Source organism: Triturus cristatus, chromosome 9 (assembly GCF_964204655.1).
Source record: "Triturus cristatus chromosome 9, aTriCri1.1, whole genome shotgun sequence".
Lineage (NCBI taxonomy): Eukaryota > Metazoa > Chordata > Amphibia > Caudata > Salamandridae > Triturus > Triturus cristatus.
In genome coordinates, this window is record NC_140592.1 from 655,719,409 (window position 1) to 655,746,875 (window position 27,467).

At 45.2% G+C, this 27,467-nt stretch overlaps 1 long non-coding RNA gene across 1 annotated transcript in view; it reads left to right on the forward strand.

The window, feature by feature from the left end:
• The window catches only part of LOC146798449 (uncharacterized), a 120,164-nt gene extending 98,538 nt beyond the window's left edge, over positions 1-21,626 (forward strand). The window contains exon 3 of the long non-coding RNA XR_014969165.1: positions 20,778-21,626. This is a non-coding gene — a long non-coding RNA (uncharacterized LOC146798449). The remainder of the gene's footprint in view (positions 1-20,777) is intronic.
• The last annotated feature ends 5,841 nt before the right edge of the window (positions 21,627-27,467 follow it).

A 27,467-nucleotide genomic window follows, 5' to 3' on the forward strand; every position in this document is an offset into this window, starting at 1 on the left:
CCAGTACTTCATCCCTCAACCAAGTATCATTTTCATGATCAGTATATACATTCATGCAGGCGGTGGGGTCAAGGGTACCATCCGTTCCCTCAGCATTAGGGGTAAAACCTTGGTGTGTCTCTATATATGCTAAAATCAAGGCGTAATCCTTCTCTGAGAATCGACGTTCATCTATAGCGTAGTGTTCGTACAAAATGGATAACATTTTAAACCAAGCTTCGCAACTACCCAAGTAAGATAAAGGCACTGATATAAACAAATCTTGCTTATGCATTACTGACGGGAGAAGCCCACAAACCCAACAATCGGTAACGTTTGTGGAGCTATGAGTCTGGTGCAGCATTTCAATAAAAGCATTATGTACATATGTCTGTCGGTGTCTTTCTTTATGAGGGGCAAAGGTCTGGAAATTATGTTCCTTAGGGGCAGGAGTAGACATTATCAGGGTGTGTACAGGATGACGAAACTCTAAATATATGAACAAACCTAAACATAGTACAAATGATACCATCAGTATAGAAATGAAAACAATTTTAACACGCAGGCTCCATGAGGAGAACATTGGCAAATGCGGGGGGACAGCACGGGGTACTATGGGACGCCCGTCTTCAGGGACAAAACGAGCAAAAGGGTACATTTCCTCACTAAAAGTCCAATATAATCTCGGGAAAAAGGGGGGTCTACAAGCAGTCCAACCTGCCGAAGGGTGCTTCTTTCCTGTGTCCGTATAGAGCCTCACAGGCAGACTCCTATTGTTCAGAAAAAACAAAAAAGGAAAAAGTAAAAACTTCTCACGTTGGAGTCACACTTGACGCAACTCGTGTTGAAAAGAGGCCTCCACCTGGGCCCCTCCGTTCGTCTGATCAATGTCTCTATCTTCGTTCTGAACAGAGCTTCACTTAAAGTTCCATGCTCTCAACGAGTTCAGTCCAGTGTTCCAACAATCCTCAGGTCTCTGCGGCGGCCTCCAGCTGCACTTGCCGGGGCTAGACCTGGGATTTGTCTATTTCCGGGGCCGCAGGTGATATCGATCCCGACCAGGGGTTTCAGGATTCGTAAACAAGGTGGGCACAGTGGGGTCAGATGAGGAGCTGGGCTCCCAACCAGATGCTTCACTTTGGACGATTGGGTGGCGACAGAAAGGGGTTTCAACGCTCACAGCACTCTCCCCTTGCCCGTCAACCTCTCTGCGGGTGTCCGGGGAAAGTGACTCGTCTGTGCTGGGTTCACCTTGAGTTGGCTGACCTTCCTCCTGGTCAAGTTGCTCCCTTGGCAATGGGAGGGGAACTCGCTTAAGATGGGAGATATGGATCCAGTGCTGCTTCCCTTCGACTTTCACCGCTGTTCGCGTGGCCAGGAGCACCTGGTACGGCCGGGACCAGCGCGGATCCAAACTCGATTTCCGTTGGTAGTTTCGGACCAGGACCCACTGTCCTGGTTCTACGCCGTTTCCAGGACCCTCCGGCAGGGGCTGCAGTGCGGCAGATATCTGTTGATGAATGGAACGAAGATCTTTAGTCAAAGCATACAAGTAGTCAGTCAACATAGGATGTTCAATGTCCCTGAAAGATTTGGGCCGGGGTACTCCCCATACGTTGTCAGGTCTGCCAAAAATTACTTCATAAGGGGACATACCGCTCCGTGAATGGGGAGTAGTTCTTATAGACAACAGGGCCAGGGGCAGGAGATCGGGCCATTTTAATCCCGTCGTGTCCTGAAGCTTAGCCAAATCGTAATTTCAAAATTCCATTATATTTCTCAACTAGACCCGCTGACTGGGGTAGTCGAGCTGCATGAAACTTCTGCCGGATGGACAGGCCCTTGCATACATACTTAACTAGGTTAGCATTAAAATGGGTCCCATTGTCACTCCAAATCACCCGTGGCAACCCATATCGAGGAAAGAACTCTTTCACCAGGGCTTTCGCAGTTGCCAAAGCCGTGTTTTCCTTCGTGGGGTACGCCTCTACCCATCTGCTAAAGGTACAAATTACCACTAGCACGTATTTCAGATTGTTAACTCGCTCTAGCTGTATGTAATCCATTTGGAGTACTTCGAAAGGCAGAGTGGGCGGTGCAAAACTACCTGCTAGGACGGGGATCCTGACCCCAGGATTATGCTGGAGACAAATTATACAATGCTGGACCAAGTTCCTAGCTGTCTTAGGGATATTGACATTATACCAGACAGAATCCAATATGGCACAGATGGCCTGAACTCCTACGTGCGAAGGTCCGTGTGCCATAGTTACCACCGCATTTACAAAGGCGTTCGGCAGTAACCATCTACACCTCTCTGACAGATCGGTCCAACACCCATTCTCATCAAGCCTCCCCACTTGTTCTTGCCAGTATGTCAGCTCTTCCGGGGTCACCTCTTCCTGCAGTTCTTTCACACTATCTATGGTGTTATTAAAAACCTCTGCTTCTATCATTCTTGTCACTACAAGCATGGAAGTGGTGTCAGACTGGGCCGTTTCCTTGGCGATCTGGTCTGCAAAGAAATTCCCCCTCCCCACATCATCAGTTATAACTTTGTGTGCACTGCATTTGACTATAGCCAGGGTCTTGGGCAATGTTAATGCGGTTAGTAACCGTTCAACTAATGGCCCATTCTTTCTTCTCTCACCATGGGATGTCAAGAATCCTCTTTCCGCCCATAACCTCCCGAAGCTGTGCGCTACACCGAACGCGTACTGGCTGTCGGTGTAGACATTCAGCCTGATGCCTTTCCCTAACTCGCAGGCCCTGAATAATGCAATCAATTTGGCTGCCTGGGCCGACCGGTATGGTATCTTCGCCGCCTCAACTACCGTTTGTAGAGTAGTGATCGCATAAGCCGCAGCTGTCGTACCATCCGGTAATCTGAAGCATGACCCATCTACATACAATTCCCCTTGGGCATCAGATAGTGGGGTGTCAGTTAGATCTATCCGGCCCTTGGTTTCTTCTTCAGTTCGAAAGATACAATCATGTACGTCTTGTCCACCGCCTCCCGAAGGGAGGGGTAACAACGTGGCAGGATTCAAATTAACACATCTCTTGATCGTTATGTGAGGTGCAAACAGGGTCAATTTGTACCCTGTAAGACGTGCACTAGTTAAGTGCTGCGTCTGTGTCCTGTTTAATAATACGTCCACAGCATGAGGCACTATCACTGTCAGATCCGTATTCAGGACTAGCCCTTCCGATTGTCTGATTGCTATGGCAACTGCCGCTACAGCCCTCAGACAACTGGGAAGTGCTCTGGCGACATTGTCCAAAACCGCCGAGAAGTATGCACAAGGCCTTTGCTTACCACCAAAGTCTTGTGTCAACACTGAAAGAGAACAACTGTCCACCTCATGCACGTAGAGCACAAAAGGTTTCCGGTAGTCAGGGGTGCCAAGCACAGGAGCAGAGCAAAGAGCAGTTTTCAGAGCGGAAAAAGCATTCTGGCATTCATCAGTCCACGGTAAAGGTTCATGCACATCCTTCGTAGTTAGATACAGGAAAGGTTTAGTCAAGAGAGAATAGTTCGCGATCCATTGGCGACAGTAGGAGGTTATGCCAAGCAAAGCGCGGACATCACGTTGCGTGCGGGGAACAGGCATGTTAGTTATGGTTGTGATGAGCTCAGAAGTCAACCGTCTTCCCTCCTTCGACAGGAGATGACCGAGATAGGTCACCTCCGGTCGACAATATTGAAATTTAGAGAGCGACACCTTGTTACCGTGAGTGGCCAGATGTCGTAGCAGGGTAACCGTGGCATCGCGGCAACCCTGTTCTGTATCAGAAGCCACAAGGAGGTCGTCAACATACTGCAATAGGACATTACCTGGGGGCAATTGCAAAGAGTCCAATACCCTCTTCAGGGCTTGACTATAAATGCTAGGACTTTCGGTGTACCCCTGGGGGGCGCGACAGAATCTAAAGCTGCGGCCTCCTAATGAGAAACCGAACAAATGTCTACTATCTGGATGAATGGGAATACTAAAGAACGCATTCTTTAAATCAATCACCGAGAAAAATGTGGCAGTGGGAGGAATCATGGTTAAGATAGAATTAATGTCCGGTACCACAGGATACTGGGGTACCACAATCTTATTGACTTCTCGTAGGTCAATCACAAATCGATAGGTATCAGCATAATCAGGGGACTGGGGTACAGGGGCTCGTTTAAGAATCGGGAGAATCGGGCTGTTGCAGATATTGGACGCCGTTTCTTCCACCACCCCTGTTTTAATCAGATCGGAAATAATGGCCAGTAAGGCACGTTCACCTTCGGGGGCTATTTTGTATTGCGGGATCCTTGGCAATTTAGCATTCTGTTTTAAAGTGATGGACACTGGTGGAATTTGTAGGTACCCCACATCAGTGTCCCCCAGGGCCCAAAGATCCCTCGGGAGTGTTGCAAGCTCAGGGGGTAAGGAGTCAGTTTTTGAAAAACATTGGATGGAGGGGACAGAGGGATTCCTAATGGTTAGGTAAACTCCATCGGGGGAGCAAAAGATGCGTGCATGTAATCTTTTTAATATATCCATACCCAGGAGATTTTCCCCACACTGGGAGGTGAGGAGGAACGGTGATTCGATCGTTACTGGTCCCACAGTAAGGGAAAGTGGCTTCGAAATGGGGCTTACCACCGGGGTTCCAGAGAACCCCACGGACACATTAGTCTGGCCAGACAGAGCAGCCCCCGGGACCAAGGCACGTAAAACAGAACTGTTCATAGCCCCTGTGTCAACCAAAAACTTACCTGATGCCTCCAGCAATTGTGAATGGACATAAGGTCCAGCCTGATCTATCGGGATTGACACATGCCCCTCACCCTGCCCTTGGCTATCCTATGCTTGAGTGTACCCGATGTCTCCATCCGTCACACGTCCGTCATGGTAGTATTGTTTACCCTGACTCTGATCAAAATAATTCTGACTGTTCTCACCTCGCACCGCCTGTTCTTGCCTCGTGTATCCACCTCGATGTCCACTTACTCTACCCCTTCCACGTCCCCTAGAAGCAGCGTTCTGCTCATGCAATAACGGGCATTGAGCTCTCCAATGCCCCTCCTCCTTGCAGAAAGCACATTGATTTATGCCTAGATCCGTTCGCCCAGTCCAGTGCACGGGCCCCGCCCCTCTCGGAACGAAATTCTGCAACCCTCTCCCCCTTCCTCTACCCCTCTCCACTTGCTGTAACAATACTTGTGTCTTCAAATCCTTCGACTTTCTTTCTGTCTTATCCTTGCTCTCATTTTCCCGATGCTCATAATACTGAGCCATGCTTAATATCGTGGACGGCGTGGTGGTCGTCCAGGTACTCTCGGCTGCTTGCAGCCGGGCCGATACCTCGGGTAGCAAATTTGTTACAAATCTATTAACAAATAAACGCACACCCCCCTCTGTAGCCAGGTCCTGTCCGCTGAAATCAATGAATACTCCCTCAAACCTTGTGAAGAAATCCGATACGCTCTCATCCTTCTTTTGCTTACAGGCCGTCAGCTTATCCCAATCTACCTTCCTGGGCGGGATCAATGAATGCATATATGTTATTATTCTCTCAGGTAGAGCCAATATCTCAGGTCGGGGCTTGTTCCCCGGTTTGCGATCTCTATCCCAGTTTCTCAGTTGGTCCCATGTCCCACCAAATTCCGTGACATGGTCCTGGTCATGTACCTGGCGCCAGATATCCACCGGTACTAGTAGGGCGAAGAATAATTCAATATCCGCCAACGTCATCACTGCTGACGAGGCGGCTTCGGTCAGTTCTTTGTAATATGCAGTGGGGTTTTTTCTAGGGTCGGGCAACTGGCTTTTCAAGGATAATACCTCGCTCCGCTTCCAAGGGGTATAGACCCACTGTTCCTGGAACCGGGCGTCTATTCCCGGACGGGTAACAACACCGTGGTCATCCACCACCGCGGCAACTTCCGGATGGAAGATAGGGTGTACTTCCCGCATAGGGAACTGGGAGGATCCGGCGGGAAGGGCGGACTGCAGACGAGTTCTATAAGAAACCAAAGTCTGCACCTTCCCATACACGTTTTCAGGCGTCAATTGGGATTTGTGGGTCTGATCAAGAATATCATACAATATGGCCGGAGCTCTCCCTCCCTGGTGTACCTGTTCCCATACCGAGATGAGACGGTTGGCCAAATGTTCCAGGGCATGCTGTTGCATTACTGGTTCGTAGTCCCTCATGGTACTCCAGATATCAGTAAGAGTATAAATAGGATGTCGCATCCACTGGGATGCTTGTGTGGCAATAGCTGCCCTTTCTTCCGTTCCCAGGGCAGAACGAGTGAACAACTTCCTACCTTCCGTTAGACTGGTCGGATGTACCGGAGTAGTCACAGCTGCTACTGGTGTTGTACTAGCGGAGGAGGAGGGTAGAACAGAAGGGGAAGACATTGACCCCGTCGGCAGCTGAGGGGTCCCAGCTGCAGCTGTCGTCAATAAATTAGGTAACAGGGCTATAACGTCGGACACAGATGTCGACAACCGGGAGAGGTTTGGCAGGGAGGGAGGGGTAGTATTGGCCGGGGGAGCCGAAGCCGAGGCCCCCAGGGACATATCTGGGGCCGGGGCTGAGGCTCTTGACACCTCGGGGTATAGTCTCTGGGGCACATAAGGGGGCGGTGGCCTGGTGTCCAACAAATCCTCTATTTCGTCTTCCGCATTCGGGCGGGTCACATAACCTTTATCAATTTTTAGTCTAAAATCGCAATTCATGCAATCCAATCCCTTCTCTACTCTTTCTCGGTCATAGGCCATAGCCTTCTGAGTAACATTCTGTCCTGCCTTAGCTCTAGCTACTTTCTCTTCCTTTATTCGCCGTTGTTTGGCCTCCTTCTGCCATGCAATTAGAGCATCGAACATGGCTTGCCTACTTCGCCTAGAAAACAATTGTTCCTGTAGGAACGCAATTTTCTTTTCATCAAACGAACCAGTCTTGGGCCACCGTAATTCCTCATTACCCTTGGTATACTTATGCCACAGAGTGCAGAACAATAAAGGCGAGATCCCATGCTTAACATACATAAAATGGCTCGGACTGCCTTCCGGTGGGGCGGGTTGGCTCTCAGCTAACCTGGAGTCACTTGTGCGGCAGCAGCAGCCAAAACAATTCAATTTACTGAAACAGGACATTTTGGTTAGTTTTCAGACATGTACACATAAAACAACAATCAGACACAATATACAATCAATATCAGAGAACCGAGCCCGTCGACTCTGGTTCACAGTCCAGACTTCAAACTGCACGCGGTGATTCCGGTCACCCTCCTGGCTCACCACTAAGACGAACCCCCCCAACAAGGACTCGTCCCGTCGGGAGTATGGCCTGTGGCTACCCAGTCCAGGTCACAGGTCCTTCCACGTGCAATCTGTCTATATTCCTCCGGCGCGCTATTTCTAATCAAACCAATACCATCTATACGTACTTCGAGTCAAATCACTGTAATGCGAACCTAATCAAACAAGACACCACTCTCCGGTGCGTGTCTTCGAATCAACGAACCGCTGTCCAGCGCGAGCTTCAAACAAATGCAACCAGTGTTCAAGTCAAAACAAATGCATCGTTCTCAACAAATGCTCTTAAATCGATCAAATAGCACCCCGTCCTCGACGCGTGCTTCAACAAAACATAATGCACCGTTTACAACGCGTGCGTCAAATCAAATCAAATCAATCTATACTCACCGGGTGCACCCAGATACGAATGTTCATTCTCCGCTGCCAACTCCTCCTGACCAACTTAGTCCATTTTCTGGGTTAAGCCCGTAGGACCCCGGTGAAGGGTGACTAGCAGCAGGGGACGTACCGAAAAGTCGCGCAGGGTGGGAGAAATCCTCAGGCTCCTTCTCCCGTCGACCGGTCAGGACGCCCCCAATCCCACCACCCGAATACGGGGGGGTTGACCCTGTCACGGGGTCCCTTCGTGGTCACCAACTGTTGTGTTCAAATAATTATTCCAAGGGCCACACTTACCATTGGCCCGCAATATCCATTAAATAAGAAGCAGTTGGCAACGTGGAAGGTTCAAACGTTTATTAATCACCATAGATCTCTATATAGAGGAGCCTCGTCGATCCTCACCCATCAGGTGCGCCGAGGAAGACTGCTGGCTCCTTGACAGTAACACACTTTTATACATTATCAGCACAGCATACAAAACCTTATATGTGGAAAAGTACCAGTTAGTCCTGGCGCCCCTAATGAGCTCATGCCTATTTCTAGTTTCGGTTACACATACAAAGGGTTACTATCTTTACAGAGAAGGTCGGAAGGGTGACTCCCTTCTCGTCCCAGGTCTGGAGGAATTCGCTTGATACTCCCTTTTAGCAGATGTGACCTTGCTTCTCAGCAACTCTGTCTGTCTCCTAATAATTACCGTGAAAAGGGAAGGCAGATGGTGTGTAAGAGGGCCACGTGACTCCTTAGCGAAAGAGCCGCAATCCAAGATGGAGGCGGTTTGGTTCTCGGCCCTTTTGTCATGCTAAACGTAGCGGGGATTTCGATCCTTTGAATGCACCATGGCTACGCATACCATCATTAGATATACTGCGCTAATCATACCATAATGACCTGAATACCTCACTAGCGTTAACTTTAGATCCTTGAATAAGGATAACTTACTTCAGATTGCCACGTCGCACCGAGTGGAAGCAACTACAAACTCTTATATCAAATCGATGCTTCTCAACTGCAGATCAGCAGTGAAACACGCAGCAGATATCTCTGAACTCATCATAGCACAAGAATTAGGTCTCCTGATTCTTACAGAAACTTGGCTCAATGACTCCTCCTCCCCTATACTTGAATTCTTAATTCCTCCTGGCTATGACATTATCAGATGCAATAGATCTATTAAATCTGGGTGGCATTGCCTGCATCCATCGATCTAGCCTCATTCTGAAGCAGACTCATAAGGATCTGATGTCCTTCTGTGAGATCCTAGTCACTGAAATTTGGAACAAGGGCAAGATTGTCTGTGTGCCTCACTCGAGCTATCATCCCCATGGGAATAACTTACATTTTGTAGAGCAACTGATGGAATCCATCTCTGCCAGCTCAACCCTCCACCCTAACCATATCTTCCTAGGTGGCTTCAAGCTTCACTGGAATGACACTAATGATCCACTAGTTTGCTCTTTTAAGACTTTTCTCTCTGACATCAACTATATACAACTATATACAGGTCTGCAAAGGACCCACCCACTCCAAGGGCGCTACCCTTGACCTTATCATAGCTAGAGATCACATCATTCAACTGGATGACATAATACCTTGTGATTTGTCGGATCATCATCAAATCTCCTTTCACATTCAGGAGAAGGTATTGCTCAGACAAGGTCAACCCCTCAAAAACAAGCAACTGACTCGTAATCTGAGAGACATCAACATCCCTAACCTCTCCAACTTTCTCAAGAATCTTCTAGAACCTCCCACTAGCATGAATAATTTGGAAGAGTTGACGGATCATTACTTCAACGCCATGTCGAATATTCTCGACCCTGCAGCCCCGAAGCACATCAAAAGGATTCCTTGCAAACAATCCAAACCTTGGTTCAATGGTGCCCTTAATGATGAACGACGCAATCTAAGACTCTCTGAGAGATGTTGGAAAAATACCCCCTCCACCTCTAGTCTCAAACAGTCAAGGAATATGAGAAGCTCTTATAACAAACACATTTGCATTGCTAAATCAGATCATTTCAGAGATCAGCTGGACAGCGCTAAAAACTGTCCCAAGAAACTGTTTGATAACATGAAACAACAGACTAATCCTACTCCAGCAATCAAAACTGCTGGTCCCAGTGAGGAGGACTTCTCACCGCACTTTTCTGAAAAGTCTAGGAGTATTGATCGGGAGCTGCAACGTGCCGCTGCTAACCTGTTGTCTATGCGCTCCTTGGGTTCGACAGTACCTGCAGCAGCGTGTGCTCCGCTTTACCCCACAGAGTACACACCCAAAAACAATGCCTGCTGGAATACCTTCATACTCCCAGATTTGGAGGAGTTGTCACATTCCTTGACGTCTCTTAAACCATCCGACCATTTCAGTAATCCACTCCCCGCCAAATTGCTCAAAGACCTCAACTTGGCCATTCTGCCTCTCTGGTCCAGGATCATCCAACAATCTCTCTTACAGGGGAGGATTCCCGACTGCTTTAAAATGGGGCAAGTCACACCCATCCCCAAGAAGCCCAATGCAGACCTAACACACCCAATTAACTACCGGCTGATCACCAGCATCATGTCTTTAGCGAAATTGCTTGAGAAATGCGTACACACACAGCTCTGCGACCACATCGAGAACTTTTAGCTCCTACACCGACATCGGTCAGGCTTTAGATCAGGTCATAGTACAGAAACAGCTTTAACTCATAATTGTTGATGACGCCCTGAGAGCTCTTAACCAAGATAAGCCTTGTCTTCTAATTCTTCTGGACTTGTCCTCCGCTTTTGACACTATCAAACATGATAACTTGATTAACCTTCTTCAATATAGGATGGGGTTATCTGGCCCTGTCTTAAATTGGTTCTCCTCCTTCCTACATAACTGAACACAAAGAATCAAAGTCAACCAATCTTTGACTGCCAGCACCAGGGTCTCTATTGGGGTACCTCAAGGATCTGCACTCTCACCCACGCTCTTCAATCTCTTCATGGCACCGCTAACTGCTATTCTGAACGGGTCAAACATTTAGTACCATATGTATGAGGACGATACTCAACTGTATTTGAAGATCTCCTCTCCAGATGACATTAAAACTCTTAATGGAGCGCTCCAAAAAACTCAACAATAGCTAACACATAACCATCTGTTACTAAATTCCCTCAAAACAGAATTTCTCCTGATTACCCCCCACAACCACGAGACGCCAATGCAAAACTGGATCAAAAAAATCTCTGCACTCAACTGTACCCCGCATATGTTGGACTCTGCTTGTTCTTTAGGTGTCACCCTGGTCAAATTTCCAAACATGCAAGGACACTTCTGTGCCACCATTAAGAGTGCCAATCATCAGATCAACACCCTTAGGAAAATCAAACCTTTCCTACCTCCCGAGGACATCCAGTCAGCAGTCCAATCCCTAGTTATCTCGCGAGTAGAATATGGCTTGGTGACCATAGCTGGGCTGCCTAAATCTAGGTTAGCGCTGCTAAGAGCTACTCTGAACACCTCTGCCAGACTAATCACAGGCTCCAGAAAGCATGATCATATTACACCTGACAAATTCAACTTAACTGGCTTCCCATTGAAGGAAGGATCCGCTTCAAGATTGCCTGTCTGACACATAAAGCTATACACTTCCATTGCCCCATTTACCTGGCAAAGAAACTCAAGCTCTCGGGTTCCAGTCGAAACTTAAGAAGCTCCAATACCCTCCTCCTGAAACCACCTAAATTCAACAAAAAAAGAACTTACAATCGCACCTTCTCAGAACTGGCTCCAAGAATCTGGAATGCTCTACCGAAGGAGATCAGAGCCAACCCCTCAACTGCTTCATTCAAGAAACAGGTCAAATGGCTACTTTTGGAAGAACTTCAGCAGCAATAGCTTCTTTGTCGTGTGATAGACTTTTCTCTTTGTGTTTTGAAATATGTACTTGACAATCATTTTTACTTTGAATTTGAAATGAATTTTGTCGTTCTTTGGACGTAGTGCGCTGCTAAAACTGCACGGCCCCGTCTGGTAGGGCTTTTACCTGTTTGATCACTTGCTACCTTGTCTCCCCCTAGCACCCATATTTAATTTTATATTTAAGGTTCCTCTTATGTTGCCTTTTTGTATTGTACTTTTATTGTTTCTTCTCATCAACGTTAATTTTCCACTTTGTAAAGTGCTCTGATACCCGTCTGGGTCTTGTTTGTGCTTTATAAAACTTTTCAAATAAATCTATATATAAAAAGATTATTAATTTTTTGTGTCCGTGTAGGAAAGTGTCTCTATTTTACATGGTTAGACCCCACTTTTTGACTGATGCTTGATGACATTTCAAACTGTAAGAGCACTGGGTTTCTTCTAATCAGGTTCCCTGTGCCAGATCTCTTTCCCAAAACTCTGTACCACGATTGGCACAACTTCAGCTTCCTTTGTCAGTTACTAGTAAGTGGTACCCCTGGTATCTAGGGCATGGGAACCGAAGAGGGTCCACTGGGGCTGCAGCACTGGTTGTGCCTCTCCAGGGCCATCTCGCCAAGGCTATGCACTCTGCCGTTGCAGGCAGCATATCTTGGTGCAGGAAAATCCGAAGAGTTGACAATGCATACAGCTCTGTGTGCCGTGCCAGCCATGCACTGCATAATATACAGGTAAGTCACCCCTACTGCAGGCCTTTAGCCCTAAGGCAGGATGCACTATATCCTATATGTGGGCATATTAGCATGAGCAGATATGCACCTACAATGTCCAGTCCATCCTGTGATGTTGTAAGTAAACAGGAAAGCCATAAAGAGCACATGAGCTCGATACTTGTCAACGCAGTTTTCCTAGCTCCATGATGGCTTCACTGATTTCTAAGATGTTTGGTATCAAACATTGTGTCTTAATAAATCCTCACTGATGCCAGTGTTGGATTTAATATTAAATTCACACTGGAGGCCCCTTATGGGGTTCCCCTGAAACTTAACCAAACACTAGTGAGGTCTCTTGCCAGTTTTCATCAGCCTGCCACCACCAGACATGATTCTGACCTCATGGGGTGAGAGCCAGCATTCTCAGAGAAAAGAAACAATACCCGCTCTGGGCTTGGGTGTTTCACACCTCCTCCAGGAAAGGATGGCATTTCAGGTGGGAAGCTTCAAAGGCAATACACCTTTGAAATCCTACCTAGGAACCCCCAGATAGGGTGGGGGGGGCAAGCCCCCTTTCCTGCTCCACATTTGGTGGGAGGAAAGGTGGGACCATTAGTTAAATGAGGAGGAGGGTCCCCTCTCAGCTTTCACCACCCAGAGTGCGGGGAAGGCAAGATTAACCACTCTCCTGAAATGCCATCATCTTGAGCTGGTGGGAAAACCTCCACTCAGGGCTAGGGTAGTGCCTTTTCACACAGGAAGTGGTCACTAAAGGGTGTAGAAACCCTAAAGGTAGATAGCACATTGGCTATTAACTTTCTCCCCTTAAAATGCCCCTAAATTCAGTATTTAGGTGGCTCTCCGGGACCTGAACCTCAGATTCATCGGACCAAAGAAGACTAAGACATAAGAAGACCTTCTATGCGAGAACAGAAGCAATGCTATAGAAAGAAAAGGTGCCAAACCCTGCCAGCTGCAAGAAGGACTAGGCAATCACTGCTGCTGTGTCATCCTGACACCTGAAAGGACTCCAGAATCCTGGAGCACCTTCAGACTTTGAGAAACAACTGAGAAGCTCCCTTGGAGTGAAGGTTTGTCTCCTGCACACCACAGCCACTGACCTTGTGAAGTCCGGTGTGTCGTCTTGCTGCTCCCAGTTGACCTTAATGCACTACCAAAGCAAGAAAAAGTACAACTGCTCTAAATGGTCAGATCTGCCTTGCAACTAAGTTTGGAGGCACCAGGACCTACCAGAGCCACGGCGTACCAGTACCCGGAGTACTAGACCCCAAATGGAAAAACCAAGGAGGAGAGTCCTCATCGGGCTACCAAATCACCAGAAGCATGCACCCATTGAGGGAAAAAGCACCTGAGACCCACTTCCTTAGTGGCCTAGCTGTTCTGAGATAGCCTCTCGAAGTTGCCTGCTCCTGACTGCGGAGTCCTCAAGGACGCAAGACGCCCTGCTGACCTGTTTGCTCTGCACCTGGCCCCACCGGCCCCAGCACAAATCAACCAGCTCTGTTCCCGTGGTTCTCAGGCCCTTGCAACCTCCTCCCACAAAGGAGACCCACAGACTTACCTGTAAGTAAATCTATGCAGTGCATATTCAATTGCACCCTTTGCCTTTGCACACCAGTTTCCAAGACCCTCTTCACTCTGCTCCCGCCCGATAAGGAAAGCACCCAATTTTCTTCTGCTGGAACCTTGGACCTGTACTCGACATCAACCTGCAACAAGAAGGTGAACTTCGTGAAAGAATTGCCTGACTTTATATGCACTTTTCTATTTTCTTCCCATTGATTCTTATAGTGTGCGATTGAGCACAAATGTGATACATTTTCCGAACTCTTTTAAAAATTGTAGCTCAAAAAGTACTTACGTTAGAACTGCGTTCTTGGTCTCTAAAAATGCATAAAAATAGTGTTGATTTTTACAAAGTGGTCTCAGATTTATTCTTGAGTGTGTGTGTCTACTTTATTGCCACTGTGTGTGGCAACAAATTCCTAGTACTACACTCTAATAAGCCTAAGTGCTCACCCACCTATCACAATAAGAGGATTATAATGATCTACTTTTACTTCTGCATATCCAGTGGGGAATCACTGGACTCTTTGCTTAGTGTACTTCATTTCAGTGCACTTAACAGAGAGCCAGCTTCCTACAATCATAACGTAAAACATTTTTCATTTATACATAATTGTTAACGTTAAAAACATTAATATATATTTTAAGCAAGTCACTTTAAATTATTTTATTTTAACATTATTTCTAATTTAAATCCCTATCTCCATTATTTTCTATTGGAGTGTGTTGCAGTACCTGTGAGTGGCCATGTGTAGTGTTGAGTTTACTCCAAGGCTGTACAGGAGTACATTTGCAACAGTTTTGTGGCCTTTTGGAATGTAATTATTTTTAGAAGTGTAGCTTGAGAGTAGCAATGGACTTACTCTTTTACGGTTGGTGTTTGTGTAAGCAGGTCCCTCCCTAAACCCCTCCTAACTCCTTTCTAAACTCATCTTTATTCCACCCTAACCCTCTCCCATTTTGTAGTGGATATTCCCAATTTTCCCACCACTCCCCTATTTCCTCCCACAATTGCTGATAAGTAATAAACGTGATTGTATGATAGAGGTACGCATGGCTAAACCATGCGTGCCTCTACCATGAAGCCTAAACCACAAATGCATCTTAACCACGCATTCCTTTACCACGCATGTTTTACCACGTAATTTTGTGGTAAAGGCTTGAATGGTAAAGGGGTATGCACGGCTAAGGTTGTGATCCCCCTCGCCCCGCCCTTAGCTACAAACTCCCCCCTCCCCGCCCTGAGGTCCAAATATCCCGACCTCCTCACAACCCCCACGCTGTCCCTAACCCTTAAACACAAACTCAACCCCCTCCCATCCCCTTGTGCTGTCCCTAAAACTACACCAACCCCTTGGGCCTAAAACCCAAACCTCTATTTTAAAAAACTACCCTTACCACCCAAGCCCGTAAAACAACCTCACCCTTTCCTAAGCCCTAAAAACGACCCCAACTACCCATGACCCTCCCCTGAGGCCAAAAACCCTGTCCCTTAACAAAAACTATACTGATGCCCTCCCTCCCCCTCACTGTCCCTAAAACTAACCCAACCCCTTCCACTGCCATTAGGCCAAATACCTTAACGCCTAATTTTAAAAAACTACCCGACCCTCCCCAGCCTTGAAAACTAACTCTGACCCTCCAGCCCTGAAAACTAACTCTGACCCTCCAGCCCTGAAAACTACCTCCGACCCTGCCAACCCTGAAAACTAGCCCCAAACCTCCAGCCCAGAAAACTACCCCATACCCCCAGCTCAGAAATCTACCCCTGCACTCCACCGCCTTAAAAACTACCCCGAACTCCCAGCCCAGAAAACTACCCGACCCCCCCAGCCCAGGAAACTACCCCGACCAACCAGCCCAGTAAACTGCCCCTGACCCAGAAAACTACCCCAACCCCCAGCCTAGAAAATTATCCCTGACCCCCAGCCCAGAAAACTACCCTGACCCCAGCCCAGAAAACTAACACTGCCCCCCCGCCCAGAAAACTACCCCAGACCCAATCTCAGAAAGCTACCCCGACCCCCAGCCCAGAAAACTTCCTCCAGCCCAGAAAACTACCCATCCCAGCCCACTTACCACACCACGGCTCTCTTCCTGGTGAGGTCTTCCTGCTTCCGTCCCTGTTGCCTGCATCATCCAGCAGCTAGACTGTGCACTGCCTCAACCACTCATATGCGTGGTTAAGGCAAGCGTGGTTGAGCTTGCTTGTCGGAACACAAGTGGTTCAGACTGTGGTGTTCCAACTGCTTCCCAATAAATAAATATGTTGAGGTCGCCACCTAGAAAAGATAGCTGAGGTGGCGGTGGAGATATGAACCTCGCCATATATGTGTCTTATAAAACCTATATTTCATTGCATTTTCATTTAATTTCATAATCTCTTGTGAACTACATTTTTTAGTAAGTAAGTAGTACTGCCGTAGTACAACATTATGCACTGACAAATGCAGTTTGTGAATCGGGCATAGTGTTATCAGGTGGTTCTGTATGATTTTTTTAATTGAACTAAACCAGAATTACAAATTTCCAAAATGCACTGATTTATTCCATAAAATTCCAGCACATAAAAAATGCATTTATAACATGTAGCCAATTGATAATCCTATATATGTTCTGTTCACTCTTCGTTTGCAGTACTACCTGGTGGTTAAGTGCCAAAGGAAATCAGCGCTAGATCATTCATAATATCAGGTGATTAGACAGCAGGTTTCTCTGCTGTTCGCCTAACCATGTTCAAAATAGTAAAGGGTGTCTGCTATTTAGCCAGCAGCTGGGTAGAAAGTAATATTTATTTGCTATTTGCATGGTGGATGGCGAAACAGTTCACAATGTCTGCTTTGTTTCAGCTGTTAGTTGAATAATGAAATGTATTTGCTATTTGCATGGCACTTGACATGCCGCTTGACAAATTATACATAATGTCTGCTATCTAGACAGCAGCTGGGTAGAAAGTAATATTTCTTTACTATTTGCATGGTTGATGGCGAAACAGTTCACAATTTCTGCTATTTATTGAGCTGTTAGTTGAATAATGAAATGTATTTGTTATTTACATGGCGCTTGTCAAATTGTACATTTTGGGGCACATGCATCAACAATGCCATTTGCGATTCCTTATTAGCGAAAAATAAGGAATCGCTAATAAGGAATAGCAAAAGGCTATGCATGTAGGAATCGCTATTCAAATAGCGATTCCTTAACTTTCCTTAATTGCGACTAGCAAATTGCGAGTAGCAATTAAGGAATGCCGTCCCAATCATTCCTATGGGCCTCCAGGCCCATAGGAATGAATTGGAGATTGCATGAGCAAATTGCGAGTACCAGTAGGTTCTCGCAAATTGCTCATGCAATTTCAAGGGTGCAAGGGTGTCAAAATGACACCCTATTGCACCCCTGAAATTGATATGTGCACATCTGTTGCACACACACATGCTCTAAGGGCATGTGTGTGCGCAACATGAAACTTTGAAAAAAGCACAAAAGTGCATTTTTCAAACTTTTAGCAAATTACCATGCAGTTCATCTTCATGGTAATTTGCTCCCCCTATTAGCGAATTCGCTAATTTTTTAACTTTCATGCATTGCATTTAAGGAATCTCAATTTGGGATTCCTTAAATGCAATCGCAATTTAAGGAATCGCTATTTAAGGATTCCTTGAATAGCGATTTTTGTATTTGGTTTGATGCATTGGGATTAGGTTTTATTTACTCGCTAACGGGTGTTATTAGCGATTCGGTATTTTACCGACTGGATTTTGGCTTGATGCATGAGGCTGAATGTCTGCTATTTTGCCAGCAGCTGGGCCAACAGTGAAATGTCTTGGTGATCTACATGGCATCTCAACAAATAGTGCATGATGTTTGCTATTTAGTCACTGTCCGAGTGAATAGTGAATGTTCTTTGTTATTTGCTTGACCCGCGGCTAAACAGTACATACTCTTTGCTACTTAGCCAGCGGTACATGATGGATTTCCCATGCTTTTTGGATGGCCGCTGAACAAAACAGTGCCTAATCGCTAATATTTTGCCAGTGGCCGGCTAAATAGTGCAATTTCTCTGCTATTACAAGGTGGCCAGCTAAATAACGAGGCAGTCGGCTAAATAGTAAATAATCTCTGCTATTTACTGAGCAATTGAATAAATAGCGGAGACAATACTAACAACATAGCCTATGTTGTTAGTATAGAAAGCATTATTAGTTTTTTTTATGCTTTTGCTTCTTCTATTTGTTGCATTGAATTTATATTTTAAACCAAGATTTTAGCGACTTTCTGCAATTTTTTCCATGTTTTGGCATGAAAATGCTTGCTCTGCCGACAAAACACTGGTTGGGTCCCAATCCTAATAATCCTTGACTTTAGCAGGGCAGCTTCGAGGCAATATGGCGCCCAGGGTGAACTGCTTCATTGTGCCCCCTCTCCTTTGGTGCATCCATCCATCCACCAGGGCTCCCGATTATTCACCCCAGTGCAGTCTCAGAAGTAAACGCAATAAACTCCACAATAAATAGCCAACATGAATGGATATATGTTGATTATCCGCGTATCACGAAATACACGAAGGACCCTCCCCTAGTCTCAGTTGTTATAAAGGTATTTATTGGCTCAGGATAATCTATTCTTGGGACCACTTCACTCTCAATTATCAAAATAGCGAGAGCTGCTATCCTCTCTGGAAACTGTAGAGCATAAATATGTTGTTAACCCTAAAGGAAAAGCATACTTTTCCAGCTGGGACACGCGAAATTACCCCTTCACTCTAATGCATTTCATAGGCTGTAAAGTGCAGGTCCGACCTTTCAAGCGAGGGTCATTTTAAAATGAATGAATAATACTGATTGGACATCCAGCCACGTCATGGCGAGCATTAGACATTCATTATGATTCAAAAGGCACCCTTCCACACAATCTCAAGGCACAATAGCCCAGAGCCCTGTTCCTTCCAGCTGGTGCTTCCAAGTAGATAAAATGGGGATTAGTGGAAGAAGTCTGATCAGGTTACTCTGTAGCCCTGTCTTCCACAGTGCGGTATCCTGGCCCACAACATGAAGGCTGCACAGGCAACAGACTAGGGGGCAGTTCACGAAAACGAAAACCTGTTGGCCTTGACCCATAAGCCAGTTCCGGTCCCCACGGAACATGAAATTTGTCCTCGAGAATCAAAGCTTGAATGTAACCATGATCACAGGGGCGGCTAGCAACTGTGAAAATCAGTGGGGCAAAGCGCACCATGAAACTCGCCAGATACGTTGCCTCTCCCGATGACAACGAGGAGCAGGAAAGAAGGTGGTCTGCTTCCTTCATACGAATCCCACCAACCCAGGATTGGTTGGAGCAGGCTAAACCAGAGCTCATTTTGAGGCTGGGGTCTTGTGCCTGCAATCCCTCAGCTGTTTTACAGCACTGGGATTGCAGGCTGTGAAGTGTGCATGACAGATTGGCCGACTTTAGACAGCCAGCCAATCTGTCATGCGCATTGAGTCATCCTACGATACGCAGGAATCTGTCTGCCATTGCCTCCACCACCGACCATCACGCTTGCGCTAGCCCGGCCAGCTGCACACAGAATAATAAAATGGGAATTGCCATTTTAATAATATGTTTTACCTGCGCTCGCAGCAAGGGGGGCGATGCTCCTCCGCCTTAACGGAGGAGCTGCCACTACATATCCAAGAACACTAACCCCCTAACCCACAGTCGGGAAATATTTGCATTAAATTATCAGCAATTCCCGTATTTCACCTCTGACGATTGCATTAAACAATGATTCTATCAAGCTGGTTGTGGGACTTGTGACAGCGTGACCATGCGTTATAAGGAACAAAATAGCCCTGCCTTTGGCCTTACTTTTTTTAAATACTTGGAACTGCTCAATGACTTGCAATACGCTTATAATCTACAACAGGGGTTCTTCTTCTTCCTCTTCTTCTTCTTCTTCTTCTTCTTCTTCTTCTTCTTCTTCTTCTTCTTCTTCTTCTTCTTCTTCTTCTTCTTCTTCCATAGCAGGCAAATACCATAACAGCATTCAATTCCTCAAAAAATTTTCAGTGGGTACATTTGTGTGTTTCGCAGATTCAGGTGTAATCTCCCAGTAACAGGTCCAAAGAAGAAAGCCTAGTTGGTCAGGCATGCACTTAATATGCCTGCATGTGATGCTTGCTGATTCTCATAAGAGCTGAATGAAGCTTCTATTGATGGGGAAGTAGAGGCTGGCACTAAGGCAAAGTAGAGGATGATTCTGAGGGAGACTGTAGGGGCTGACGCTGAGAAGCTCTGAGGTGCTGACAAAGGTGCTGCAGGTGGACATGGTGATTGGGAAGTGGAGCAGCATCGTTTTGACTCTACTATTACACATCTCAAATATGCAATATACATGTGCACTTAGCACAATCTACTTTGTGTGTCTTAACAATATTAATGTAAAGTGTTGCACTTAAACTCAGTACTGAAGTGCATTCACTGTAGAATAAGGAATTCATTTATATTTTGTGCCTTAAAATTATTAAAATGATAAATACTCCAAAGACTCTTGATAAAAACCACCCTGACACTATTAAAACATATTTACGTTAGAAACGAGAATAATATATGTAAACGTATGCACTTATGTTTTAGCATTGGTATTCATAATATAGTTCTCACATTGGTATTCATAATATAGTTCTCACATTGGTATTCATAATATAGTTCTCAGTTAATCTTGCATTTGTGCATTCAGAGTTATTTCACATTTGCTGAAATGTAACATGAATCTAATTCTGAAACTAATGTACTGACATTCCTTATTCATTTATAGATGTATATGCACACACATATATAATGTGCAACGTGGATTTAACACTACTTAAAATGAGTAGGTCTGTATTTGTTCCTGCATAAAATGCTGTTTTCTATTTCTGCATGCAGGTATGTTCACATGGTTTATTAGTTTGCCAATGTACTAGCGATTGAGAGCCTGAGAAGAAGACCTTGACATACAACATGGAGAGCCAGAGTGTGACAGGCTGTATTCATTATTGTTGCGAGGATCCACAGGTGACCAAGGACAATGTTGTTCTCAGGACTGCTCTGGGAGAATCTGCTAAAGTTGCAGCTCACAACATGAGAATGGAAAGGACAAAGGAGTCCCTGATTGTGTGATCAATGGGTGTTACCCAAATATTTGTGTGGTATTAACCTTGTTCTCACAGGTTGATATTAGCCACTTTTCCTTGGACTTTGAGAGGTACAGACTTAAAGATTTACCCCTTTGATTCTTTGCTGAGGGTGGCTTAGGCTAACACTTACTTCCCTATCTCTAGAAGACTCTTGACCGAATTTCTGAAATGCTGACACCTTCCCCCAACTTCCAGCATACTTCCCGTATATTTCCCAACCTTTAGAGATACGATTTGAATCAACCATCCTCTTTAGTTTTAGACTCTAAATTAGATGACTTTAGATATTACTCATTATTAGGAGAGAAGACTGAATACTCTTCTCTGAGCATCAGATTCTGCTATTAATTCTTTGTATTGCTGTGATAGAACTTCTTTTTTGTCGCATACTGATGAGCCTGAACTGCTTTAGGTTTGACTATCCAGTTTCTATTCTGTACCTTTAAAGCATGACTTCATTTGCCAAATCCTGGTCTATTTTTGTGTGGCCAAATGGGTTACTTTGTTAATTATATGTGTTTGACCAAGTATTAACTTTCATCATCTCTCAGTTGCACACTAAGATCCGTTGGATAACCAATGGTAAGAGGCTTGTCCCAGCGCCGGATCAACTGGTAGCACTGTTGAATGGTTGTCACTGAAGTGAGGAAGATGGCGAGTCCCATTTCGAAATTGCCAAACCCAGTCCAAACCCTTAAAGCCCATGGCTTGTTTGGAGGATTGATGGAGTTCCAGCGTATTGGAAGAGAGTTGTAACAGTGAAGGTGTGAGTGTTAATATGGTTGTGATTTTCAATTTAATATGCTTAGCTTGCTGTGTTTTGCAGTGATTGTGTGGTGTTCTGTCTAGTTGTTTCAAGCTGTTATATGAATTTGGCACTTACTGCAGAGAAGTTGAAGTGGGGTTATCTGGTCCAACGTGGCCTAAGATCAGGATAAAAAGTGTAGAATGCACTATATTGTAGTTTGCTGTGTTGTAGTGAGACGTCGTTGACAGCACAATTGAGATAGGGACTTCATCTTTATGGTATTGTGAAGTGTGGTTGTTATAGTGCATCTCAGTGCACAGGGAGGAACTGCAACAATCCGAGGGAGACCCCGCTGTTCGAGGTTTTATTCAAAGTGCATGTCAGGATAGGTCAGAAAGTCTAAAAAATGTTACTCCAGACCGTGTGTATGAATACTTAAAATTCCCTAGAGGAGCAGACAAAACTAGTTGTTGAAATTGCTTGCATTGCTTCGCATACACACGCCTGCAGAACAACCTGGGTTACAGCCTGAGAACTTGATGACTGACTTAAGCAAATAGAAACTTTGAATGAAGGTGGAAGTGCAGGAACAAGTGGAAAGACTGTCCAGTCTCCAGTGAGAGAGAATAAAATGGATGTTGCCAAATTAAAAGTAGAATTAGAAGACCTAATACTTGGAACTCTTGATTTGTCAATATTAGATACATACCAGGAGAAGGAACTTGTGTTTGTGTGTAAAGATGTTACCAGACATGCAGGACAGGTTTATACCATTGAGTTGGGTAACAATAAACATCTGTTATTCAGCGACAAGATACCCAGTTAGGGGTGAAAGTGTTCTTTACAAATACTCATGTTATGTTATGTTATGTTTATGCAAGGTTGCCCGAATTGGCTCAGAAATGAGAAGTTGACTTGAATAAGATTAAGATGTTGAAGAAAAGCTTCAGTGCATGTTTTAATAATAAGGACATCACCAGCATGAGATCCTCTGGAATGAAATTACAAACTAAGGAATTAATTGGCCATATCCGAAAATGATGTGAACTAGATAGATGGGAAAACAAATCGGTGAAAAAGAAAGAACAAAAGTAACTAAGGGTATAGTTGCCTCTGTCTATAGAAGGCGAATAGTGTGTGTCACCTTTTCCGTTAAGAGAAGTACCTGGTGGAGGTTATGTGTATGTGCCTTGGAGTAGGAGGGATCTTGAGTCATTCACATATGATTTCTAGAAATTGAGAGAGAAGCCAGTAAGGTGGTATAACAGGTTGATTAGTTTGTGAAAATATCAAAGGCTTTGTTTACAGATTTGAACACTTGACATTAGAGTCCCATATGATTTGTGACTGAATGTAAAGTAGCTGTAGAATGGCCTGATAGGGAGCCCATGAGACATCCTGTGTCAAAGGCTCCTTTGTTGTTAGTGATGAACAAATATCAGCAGGTGTTTCCATTTTTTAAAACAAGGGTATTCCCTAAAGATATTGATTGGCTCAAGATTGGCAGAATGACCAAAGAGTCCAAAGAAGCAATACATTCTTATTATGAGAGACTGCTGCAAGTGTTTAAACAGTACAATGGTACAGACACTATTAAAGTCAAAGACATGGGGCATTTTGTGTTCAGATTTGCGCAGAGATTGAAACATGAAATTAGCACAATAATTCAACAGCATCTGAATCTGATTGGCAGAAAAAGTCAATTGATGAGATCTTGAAGTATGTGAAGTTGGAGATGAAAATGAAGAAGTTGATAGTGGTACAGGTAAAAGCTACACAGCGAGGTCAGAATCAGCCATCTGTTGGGAATGTAGATTCCATGCAGGATGTGTATCAACAGGGAGTTCCGGTGATGCAAGGGGTTAATGAGTTTTAACAACAAGGTAGAGGTTGAGGTGTTACAATTTAGCTGAGTACATGGATTGATGTTGCAGCTTTAAAGAAGTCAAATCATTGTCACGTTTGTGGCAAGTTGAGGCATCGGAAGTGGGAATGCCGATTGAATTCTGGGAATCAGGTTTAGAATAAATACTTGTGTAACCCCAAAATACAGTTTGGACACAGCAAGTACAGAGGTAAAGGATGCAAAAGGTTCAGGCTCTCCAGCTCAGGTAATGCAGGTTTCACAAGCCCCAAGATCAAAGACGAATGCAAATGCTTCCAGATTTAATCTGAATCAGGTCCTCAGTGCAAACAACAACCCTTTTGTGAATCAGGGTATGTCTCAATAGTACCCTATGAAACAAGCCAATCAGGATTACAGTTCAAACCTGTTTCAATGACAGGGCCTGAGGGAAAGGAGGATTGCATGCATGGTGCAACCATAGAGGTAGACCAGAGTGGTCCATTCGTCGATGGTGAGGGGAATGGGCACCCTGTATCATTCTTGCTGGATACTGGGGCTACCCGCTCTACCATGAGAACAGCAGAGGTTCCTAACCCATCCCTCCAGGGAAAAAGAATCCAAGTTGTAGTATTTGTCAACAAACAAATGACTAGCCCTGTTACCTAAACAGTCCATGGTAAAATAGGGTCCTTTGAGTAAAATCACTTTTCCATTTACTGTACACCAAAGGACATTACATTTCAAACTCATGAAGAAGATGCTATCTTCGAACTTGTAAATCAGAGTTTAAATGTCAGACTGTACCCTATGTTGGCATGCAATGATCTGCAACCACAACAGAGAGACACAGTGCTATCTGAAATATAGGACTTTTCAGGTAAAGACATGGGTCTCATTAAAGGTGCTGAACCTATCCACATAACAGTGAAACCTAATGCTGAGTATCCAAAAATCCTGTAGTATATTCTCACTCCTGAAACCATTGCTGGTATTAATCCTGTAATTGACTCAATAATTCAACAAGGCAGTCTGAAGAAGATTATCGGGTATCCATGTAACTTGCCCTTTAAGGATTTGCAAAAATCCAATAGCAAATATCGCATAGTGCAGGACTTGAGAAAGATCAATAGCATAATAGTTCATTGTTGTCCTGTGGTACCAAATTAAGCTGTTATTTTACTTCAGATTCCATGTGAGGCAGACTAATTCATTGTCATTAATTTGTGCCTAGCTTTCTTTTCCATACTGTTGCATGAGGATAGTCTGTTCCTCTTTGCATTTTGGTTCAGCAGTCATGTTTTGGCATGGTTCCAAGTCCCACATGGGTATACGGAGAATCCATCCATTTTCAAACCGATCTTTAAAGCAAATCTGGAGTCCCTGGTGATGCCCCTATCACTCAGTCTTGATCCAGTACACTGATGACATATTGGTGGCGTCAAATGCACAGGAAGCTTTCAAACAAGATGCTATTGCATTGTTGAACCACTTAGCTGAGGATGGACATAAAGTATCCACGACGTAGCGGTTAATTACAATGTAGGGCGGAAAACCTCCTCCTGACAGTCGGAATCTCCTCGACCTTGTCGGAGCCCTTCCGGCTGACTCTGTCGGCTTACAATCTGCCCGCCCAATTACGATGTTCACTGTCAGAAGGTAAACTTCGTGGTCATTCTGAATTGGTTCTGACCGGCTCTTGGAGTATTCGTGTTGGTCGGAACCGCATCGTACACCCCTATGGACAGCATTTCAGTCCTCAGTTTTCCGATGCTAATTTCCAACAAACTTTCTGCGACAGCCTGTCAGACACAAAAAGGCTGTCGGAAGTGACTTTGGTGGCCCCTAGCAGGGCCCCCTTCACCCTGCAGCCTCTGGTTGGGGGCTGAGGGGGTACCTAAGTGACCCCCCTGTGAAACTCTGCATTGTGTGGCAGGCACCGTGGGGTGCCCGCGACAGGGTGCAGAGTTTTCCACACACACCCCATTTCCACATAGGAGCCTGTGTTACGGTCAGTTGTCAGGCGGAACACGAGGTCCCATAGGAAACAATTCTGACCGAACAGTGTTCAGTCGCATCGAAATCTAGTGGGCAGAACCGCCGATCTCGAGTCCGTCGGTCCCAATTCTGAGACAGTGACGGCCAGAAGCTTTCCACCTGACATTGTAATGAGCCCCTAAGTTACAGTACTGTAAGAAAGAAATCCTGTATCTTGGACATCACATCGAGAAAGGATTGAGGAAGGTGACACGAGAGAGAATCTCGGTGATTCTGTAAATGACTCCACCAACCACTCAGAAAGAAGTGAGGATGTTCTTGGGAATGGTGGGCTACTGTTGACATTTGATTCCTAACTTTTCCCAAGTGGCCAGGCCTGTGCAGAGGTTGACACACAAGGATGTCAGATCCAGTAACATGGAATGACATTGCCAGCGCGCCTTCTCAGAGCTGAGAGAAGGTTTTTGTTGTGCCCGGCGCTGGAAATAACTGGTTACAATAAATACTTTACTTTTTTTTTGCAGCGAGAGGGAGAGATGCACTCCCTCATTGCTAACTCATATGCACATGAATACTCGCAGACCCAGTGCTTATTTTTCAGCTACACTTGATATTGTAACTGTTGCTCTTCCCAACTGTCTCAAAGCTGCGGCCTCCACATGGGTCCTTAAGAGGTGCACCTCATTTGTTCCTGCCAACCTGATGCCTGTTCCTGTAAATCATTCTATTAAGAGATAAGTTGATCATGACTGTCTCAATGTCACTGAACTGTGCACCAAGCCAAGACCTGTCATACGAGATGTGCCACTACAGGAATCAGATTATGTAATGTTAGTTGCTGATTCCTATTTTCTAGACAATGAAGGAAGCTTGAGAGCTGCCTATGCAGTTTATAGTGTTTCAGGCGGGGTCAAAGCCTCCTGGCTTCAGGGAGTGTTCGCTGAACAAGTAGCTGAATCGATTGCTCTCACTAGAGCGTGCTGTGTTTCAGACCAGCTCCAGCTGAAAGTGACCATTTTCACTGATAGTAAGTATGGCTTTGGTGTTATACATGACTTCAGACAGTTATGGGCACAACTGGGATTTATGACCTCCTTAGGGTCCCTGATAAATAATGGAGAAAGTGTGCATAACTTGTTGAAGGCACTACAGCTACCTACCTAGATTGCGGTTGTGAAATGTTCTGCACACAGCAAAGGAGACAATTATGTAACTGTGATGAATAGGTATGTAGATGAGATAGCCAGATATTGTGCCTTACATGCTTGAACTTTTAAGAGGAATACCAGAATGAAGGAACAGATGAGACCAATTACAACCTCTTACTAACCACAGCTGATACATGGGAGAAAGGTAAGAGACTTCTGGAGGAAGTGTCAGAAGCAGAACATCAAGGCTGGGTTAGAGCAGGTTGTGTCTAGATAGATGAGGGTGGCATTTGGGTTTCAATAGATGGAAGGCCTGTGTTGCCAGATAGCTTGGTAAGACCAATGGCAATACATTATCAAGGACCTGCTCATGTAGGTAGGAATGTCATGTCCAGATGGGTCAGGCACACTTGGTTTAATCCTAGGACCAGATTGAAGGCTGAAGGGTTATGCCATAGGTGTCTTGTGTGTCACCAAATGAATGTAAGAAGAACTGCAGTAACACTGAGTCAAATTGGGAGATCAGGGGTCCCTTCAATTGGATGCAATTGGGCTTTTTCGAGATACATGTGTCCAATGGGCTGAGATATGTCTTGGTGATTATTTGCATTTTCTCGCAGTGGGTTGAAGCATACCCGACCAGGAGAAATGACAGTCTTACAGTAGCTAAGTTGTTGAGGGAGTTAATTTCGAGATTCGGGT